This window comes from Mercurialis annua, linkage group LG7 (genome assembly GCF_937616625.2).
Source record: "Mercurialis annua linkage group LG7, ddMerAnnu1.2, whole genome shotgun sequence".
Taxonomy (NCBI): Eukaryota; Viridiplantae; Streptophyta; class Magnoliopsida; order Malpighiales; family Euphorbiaceae; genus Mercurialis; species Mercurialis annua.
In genome coordinates, this window is record NC_065576.1 from 6,521,304 (window position 1) to 6,528,703 (window position 7,400).

General features: G+C 37.8%; 1 long non-coding RNA gene across 2 annotated transcripts; it reads left to right on the plus strand.

Moving 5' to 3' along the window:
• Positions 1-2,134: 2,134 nt before the first annotated feature.
• LOC126655294 (uncharacterized) lies at positions 2,135-4,851 on the plus strand. Of its 2 annotated transcripts, XR_007632990.2 has the most exons (5): positions 2,135-2,441; positions 2,529-2,595; positions 2,699-2,785; positions 4,151-4,223; positions 4,628-4,646. It is a non-coding gene; the product is annotated as an uncharacterized LOC126655294 (long non-coding RNA). The 2 variants fall into 2 exon arrangements; XR_008791117.1 differs by having other exon boundaries at positions 4,151-4,851.
• The last annotated feature ends 2,549 nt before the right edge of the window (positions 4,852-7,400 follow it).

The following is a 7,400-nucleotide window of genomic DNA, read 5'->3' on the forward strand; positions in this document are numbered from 1 at the left end:
CCAGCTGAAGAAGCATGAGGTGAATTATCCTACTCATGATCTGGAGTTAGCAGCTGTGGTCTTTGCTCTCAAGATCTGGAGGCACTATTTGTACGGTGCGACTTGCGAGATCTTCACTGATCATAAGAGTCTGAAGTACATTTTTGATCAGCGTGAGCTGAATCTGAGACAGCGGAGATGGTTGGAGTTACTGAAAGACTATGATTGTACTATTCAGTACCATCCGGGTAAGGCTAATGTGGTAGCCGATGCGTTGAGTCGCAAATCTTCGGGCAGTTTGGCCCATATTTCTGAGGTTGGGCGGAGACCCATGGTTCGTGAGTGGCATAGTCTGTTAGCTTCGGGATACGGATTTCAGGTTTCGCAGAGAGGTTGTTTGTTGGCACAGTTGCAGGTGCAACCGGTTTTGATTGATAGGATCAAAGCTTCACAAGCTGAGGATCCACAATTGAAACGAATTATGGAGGAGATCCATCTAGATGGAAATTCTGAGTTTGTTCTGGCGGATGGAGTTCTCAGGTACGGTTCTCGGCTGTGTGTTCCGGATTCAGATGGTTTGAGAGACCAGATTCTGGAGGAAGTGCACAAGTCAGCTTACAGTGTTCATCCGGGTTCTACCAAGATGTACCATGATCTCAAGGGTACGTACTGGTGGAGCGGAATGAAAAAGGATGTTGCAGAGTTTGTGTCTAAGTGTTTGACTTGCCAGCAGGTAAAGTTAGAGCATCAGAGACCGTTTGGATATCTGCAACCGCTACCTATTCCAGAGTGGAAATGGGAGCGAATAGCTATGGATTTTGTGGTTGGTTTGCCACGTACCCGACAGGGGTATGATTCGATTTGGGTGATAGTTGACCGTTTGACCAAGTCAGCTCACTTCTTACCGATCAAGGTTACTTATCAGGCTTCGAAGTTGGCACAGTTGTACATCGATCGGATTGTGAGTCTCCATGGTGTACCAGTGTCGATAGTTTCGGACAGAGGTTCAGTTTTCACCTCTCGGTTTTGGAAGGCGATGCAGGAATCTTTGGGTACGAGATTGGATTTCAGTACTGCTTTTCATCCTCAGACTGACGGTCAGTCTGAGAGGACTATTCAGACTTTGGAGGACATGCTCAGGATGTGTGTTTTGGATTTCCAGGGTAGCTGGGATACTCATTTGCCTTTGATTGAGTTTTCCTACAACAACAGTTACCACGCTAGTATCGAGATGGCACCTTATGAGGCCTTGTACGGGCGCAAGTGTCGATCTCCTATCTGTTGGGAGGAGGTTGGCGAGCGCAAGCTCTCGGGAGCAGAGATTATCCAGATTACCTCAGAGAAGGTACCATTGATCAAGCGGAGATTGGAGACAGCGTTTAGTCGGCATAAGAGTTATGCTGATCCGAAGAGGAAAGACATGGAGTTTCGGGTTGGAGATTTCGTGTTTCTTCGAGTTTCGCCTATGAAGGGCGTTGTGCGTTTTGGTGTTAAGGGGAAGTTAGCACCGAGATATGTTGGTCCGTATGAGATCATTGAGCGTATTGGAGCAGTGGCGTATAAGTTAGCGTTGCCACCAGATATGTCGTTGGTTCACCCAGTGTTTCACATTTCCATGTTGAGGAAGTGTATTTCTGATCCTTCTCACGTGATAGTACCCCAGAGTGTTGAGATTGACCATGAGCTATCTTACGAGGAGCAGCCTGTAGAGATTGTTGATACGCAGGTTCGTAAGTTACGGAGTAAGGAGATTCCGATGGTCAAGGTTCTTTGGCGGAACCATTCTGTTGAGGAGTGCACTTGGGAGACCGAGTCGGATATGCGGAGTCGCTATCCTTTTCTTTTTCCTTGAGGTACGAAAATTTTTTGCTATGTGAAATTTTTGTGAGTTTTACTTGTGTTGTGTTATTTTAAGTGTTATGTGTTAATTGTGATTAAATTCGAGGACGAATTTTTAATAAGTTGGGGAGAATGTAATATCCCGTAAAATTTTGAAGTTTAAGTTACGAGTTCCGGTAACAATTTAGTTGTCGACGTAATTAAATTTATTTTATCAGTCGATTCGGAAATGGTTTAATTTTAAGTCCGGGTTAAAAAAAAAAAGTTAATTAAAATCCGGGTTTCGAAAATATATTTTTTATATTTAAAAAAAAAAAAAAAAAAAAGTTCCGGGTCGGGTTCGGTCCAACCAGAATCGGTTGGACCAGGTGTCGGTTGGACCAGGTCTCGTTGAACCGAGACCTGGTCTCGTACGGGATGTGCAGGTCTCGTACGAGACCTGCTGCGGAATTTCAGGGGGGCAGTTTTGCCCCCTGATTTCTCTCGATCTATCCGCGTTTTAAAAACGCTTTCTAAACCAAATATCTTCACCACACATCAGTCTAGCCCTAGCCGCTTTCCTCATTCAATTTCGCTGAGAATCCTTTCCGAAATCATCAACCAAAGTTAAGTGAAAATCATTGGTAAGTTTTTAATTCAATCTCAGATTTTGTTCAAAAACGACATCTCCGTTCATCACTGATTTCTATCTCGTTTCTGAACCAAAATAGGTTTCGCTTCCTTCCAGTGATAGAAGACTCACGTATCTACAAATCCCAACTTTTCGTTCGTCAAACGGTACGTAAACGAATCCGTACCAATCGCCGCCGTTTTACCGTTTTTAAGAAATTCTGTTTTTGAGTTCTAAATCGACCCTTCTGAAATTTGATTCGTTTGGCAGCCGTTCGGAGGTCGAAATCAATTCCGTTTGTTTCCCGTGAAAGTAGACTCACGCATCTACGTTTCTACACCTTTCGTTCGTCAAACGGTACGTAAATAAACCCGTTTCAGTCGCCGCCGTCTCATCGTTTTTACATGTTATTTTGGTTCTACTTATGTGAATGTTTCTGCCCACTTGATGAGGATTGCTTACATGAGTTTCTACTGTGTTATGACTATTATTTCATGATTTAATGATCTGTAAATGGTTTGGTATGGTTATTAGCTGGTCGTTTTGATTTCTCAGTAATTAAAATTTCGGTTGTTCTTGAACTCTTTTGTTGTTCTGGAAATTTGATTACTGTGTGTCTTTGGGAGATTGATTGTTGATTAGCTTGGGTTACGGAAATCTTCAAGTTGTTTAGGTTTATAGTTAAGCAATGTGAGATTGTGTAAATTTGTTAAAAAGCCATGAAAAAACTGATTGTTATGGTTGCAAATTATCAAATTCGGTTTCTGCAACTATGAATGTGTTAATTAAGTTTGTAAGCTTGAGGGTGATGATGTGTCCTTTGGTGATTGGAAGAATTGTTTCCTTTTTGGCTAATGGGTGGTTTTGAACATTAAGTTTTTGTGACAAAAATATAATGGTTCCTAAACTTATCTTTTAATTATTTGATATTGACTTTTGATTTCAAATTACGAAATTGGTTTTGACTTATTAATTAACGTTTAAAATAATATTATTATTTATATTTGAAATTTACTTCGGGCATTAATATTTTAAGTTTAAACTAAATATTAATTTTATAATAGTTTATACTTAAATATTGTATATTGACTATACTAAATAAGTTTTGGGGATTTTATTTAACTTGAAAGTTTGTCAAATTGATTATATTATTTTAGGCATAAAAATAATATTTGAATATTTAAAAATTAATTAATAATTATTATTAATTATTAATTAATCGATAATTTAAGATTTTGATTTAGAATGCCTTTGAGATTAAGGTCATATTTTTACTTTATTTTGTTATTTAGTTATTTGAGATATTTGCCGGTAATAATTAGTTACTTGGGTTTCAAGCTATTGAGTTCTATTTTAATATCGATTAATATTTTATTAAATATTAAATTATAAACTGTGGTTTATAACTCTGGTTTTATGGTTGGGTCGGGTTAGACTTGGGTCGCCCGACATGTGGGTTTAGCTTGGTAGTTTTTGAAAAACTCGGCTAACCCACTATTTGAGGAATTGATTTTATTTATCAATTAAATATTATTTTAATAATATTTTCGGATTGAATTTAAATACGAACTCAATAGTCTTGAATTAATTACGGCATTACATTTTATTTGAGGATTGTGTTTCTCTGTGATTTATCTGGTTATTTAATTGCGCTAGTCCTACGTGGTGTCTAGTGATCTTAGAGCTAGGGGTCAACGGATTTTAACCTATTTATTATTTTAGACCCGTCGACTGCTCGTGCTTCGGAGTCTACGCAGGGTTAGCTGTTTGCCAAGATCACGTGGATAAGCAAGCAGTGAGTTTGTAGTGCTATTTACCGCTTTATTAAGTACCGCAATTTATTTTAATATTATAAATGTTTGCGAACTGTTTTTACGGATTATGGAACTGGATTGAAACGAGCTACTCGATAGGCTTGTATCGAGACTGTGTGCACCGGTAAGTACTCTGGGAAACGGCAGACTAAAGTCTTGCTCACGCTGGTATATTTATTTGACGAGGATTTGTTCCCGTCCACTCTGGGTTTATCGGTATGCTATGACATACTTACGCTGGGATCATTTCAATACTGTTTTTCCATAATCATATTATATTAGTATAAAAATGTTTTGATTTAAGGGTTTTAAACTTAATAAATGTAAATAGTATTGCGAACTCATCTCAGTATATCTGACCCCGTTGTTTTCCCAAATTTTCCAGGTTTATGATTTGAAAGCTGGTCCACTCCGATTCTTTTGATTCCTCGGAGGTTTTTATGTTATTAAACTAGTTTCTATTTTTCGAACTCTTAGACCGCAGTAGAACTAGTTTATACATTACTTATTATTGCACTTTGGGATTGTCGATTTGAGCGACTATTTATTTTTGGCATGTTCACTCCGGATTATTTATTTTATATATAAGGCATGCTGTTGAACTTTTCAGATATTTAAGCTATTTATATTGTTTATTGTTTTTCCGCAAGGCTTGCTACGGGTTTTGGTACGACCATACCCATACCCTAGCGCCGGTCACGATCCACGAAATTGGGTCGTGACATTCAGGTACGTAGACTGTCATTTTTGGTGAGGCTTCATATTCTTGCTCATGAAGTCTCTGTTTTGGGCGATGTGGTATTTTGTAAATATTTTTCCTATCTTAGCGCTGCAGTAGTAATGTCTAGATAGACGGAACTCTTAGCATGCTTTATCTTGCGATGAACTGCCACGATAATACTCTGTTTAATTATCATCGCTTTGTTATTATTATATTTATATATGCATGCTTATTATGGTATTTTGTGATGCCTCTCGGGTATTTGAGATACCGAGATAAATGTGGAAAACAGTAAATGAAACTGTTGGCATCGAGACGAAAAGTCTATGTGGGCCCGACGTGGCATATATGTGATTTGCATGTCTTACCCTAAAAACGTTTTGAAAAAGGGGTTATAAAAATTGACATGTTGTGAAAATGGAAAAGAGGTCCCGTGAAATGGTTGACCTAGTATTTACGTTTCGGAATTTAAAGTGTATGATTTTATTCCGCGAAAAATTTATAGTGAATTTCGAAACAAAATTATAAGAGAAAACTTTTTAAAGAAAAGTTAAATTGTTTTTAATGAGAAAAATGGATTTTATTTTAAGGCTTGCTACAGGTTTCGGAGCAACCACTCCCATTCCCTAGCGCCGGTCTCGATCCGGGAATCGGGTCGTGACAAAGGTGGTATCAGAGCAATGGTCGATTTATTGGGCCATTGCATGGAAAAGTGATTTTATTTTCGAAAAGAGAATCGAAAATTTTTGTAAAATGAAAAGATTGTGATTTTATTATCGATGTGCGAATCGAAATTTTTAATGATGTGGCGTGATGTGAAAAGTTGAGTTGTTTATCGAGTTCCTAGGAAGAAATGAGTATCCCTAGGAAATCTACTGCAGCAAAATAGGAAATCGATGTCATGTCTTGACTAAGTTATCGTTTTTCAAAATTCTATTCCGTAGTGTTCCCTAGGAATTGAATTTGTGATGTTGTGATTAAACGATAATGTGATTTTGTGATTGATTGCAATTATGTGAATTAATACTTGAGAATGTGATTTGGAGATTAATTGCAATTGTTTGATGTGATAACTAGGAATGTGATTTTGTGAATATTTGCAATTACGTGATTGATAATTGAGATTTGATTGGGTTATTGAAACCGAAAATTTATGGTGTAATTGCTATGTGAAAAATGTGCAAAGTGAGTATGTGATTTAATTTTTGCATGGTGTGTTGGTTGAACCGAAATGTGTTCGGTGAAGATGTGAAAATTGTGATAATTGTGATTGTTGTGTGTTTAATGTGCACGGGATTCACATGGGTTTTATTTTGTGACAGTATGTCTAGATTTTCGGATAACATGTCACAAGGGAATCGGTATGTTGTGGATGCCGGATCGGTCAATGTGAATGTAGAGCGGTTTTTGAGAAGTGTGACCCCGGAAACCGCAAATGCTGAAAATGGTAGTAATGCTAATGGAAATGGCTTTCAATCGGAATCGGTTGGGTTGCAACCACCGAACCCTAGCTTTAGAGCCGATTGGTTCACTAAGGGAGTGGACAAGTTTAAGGAAGCTAAGATGAATGCTATTGAGGCTAAGGAAAGGGTTGCCGAAGCTTTAGATGATGTGGCTAGAACCGAGAGCCGTGAGAGGTATAGGTATGTGTTGTTGGGAGGTTATCTCGATACTTTGACTAGGGGAAGCAAATCGGTTCGAGAGTATATGGAGGAGTTCATGAGGTTTAATTCGGCGGTACCGGATTTGATGATGAATACGGAGGATGTTCATTCCCGTTTCATTTACGGTTTAGGTGATGAGTTTTATGGATTGTTGAATGAGAGGGCGAGGCCACTTCCGTACTTATACGGACGTGCGTTAGCATTAGAGGAGTATATGTTAGCCCGAGGAACACCACCGCAAGCTTATTTTTATCCCTATACCGAGAATCCTATTTTTGGAGCGATGATACCCGATGATGAGGAGCAAGAGGAGGATCCGGAAGAAGACCCGGAGGAGGATCCCGAGGAGTATGTTCCGTTGGATTAGGAGTGAGATTTAGATCTCGGGAGTAGCGACAGGTATTCTTTAAGATTAAGTTTCGTTTTAAGATTAAAAGTTAGATAATTGGTAAATAGAATTAATAGTATGATAAAATGAGTAGAAAACAAAATAAAAATGAAGCATGAATGAAAAGGTAAAATGGAAGTAGTAAAATAAATTTACTCAATGAATTAGTAATTGGAGTAATATAGTATAAATAAAATATGGAGTATAATTCGGTTGTAGAGTAGAATGTGGATTTTGTGGTAAATAAATAAAATAATGAAATAAAATAAAGAGAAAGAGCAATAGAAATCATAAGAGAAATTTAGGATTAAGAAAATCTTAATTATTCTTGGAGTACAAATCCAAAAGTAACTTACGAAAATTTTTTCTATGAAATTTTAAAGTT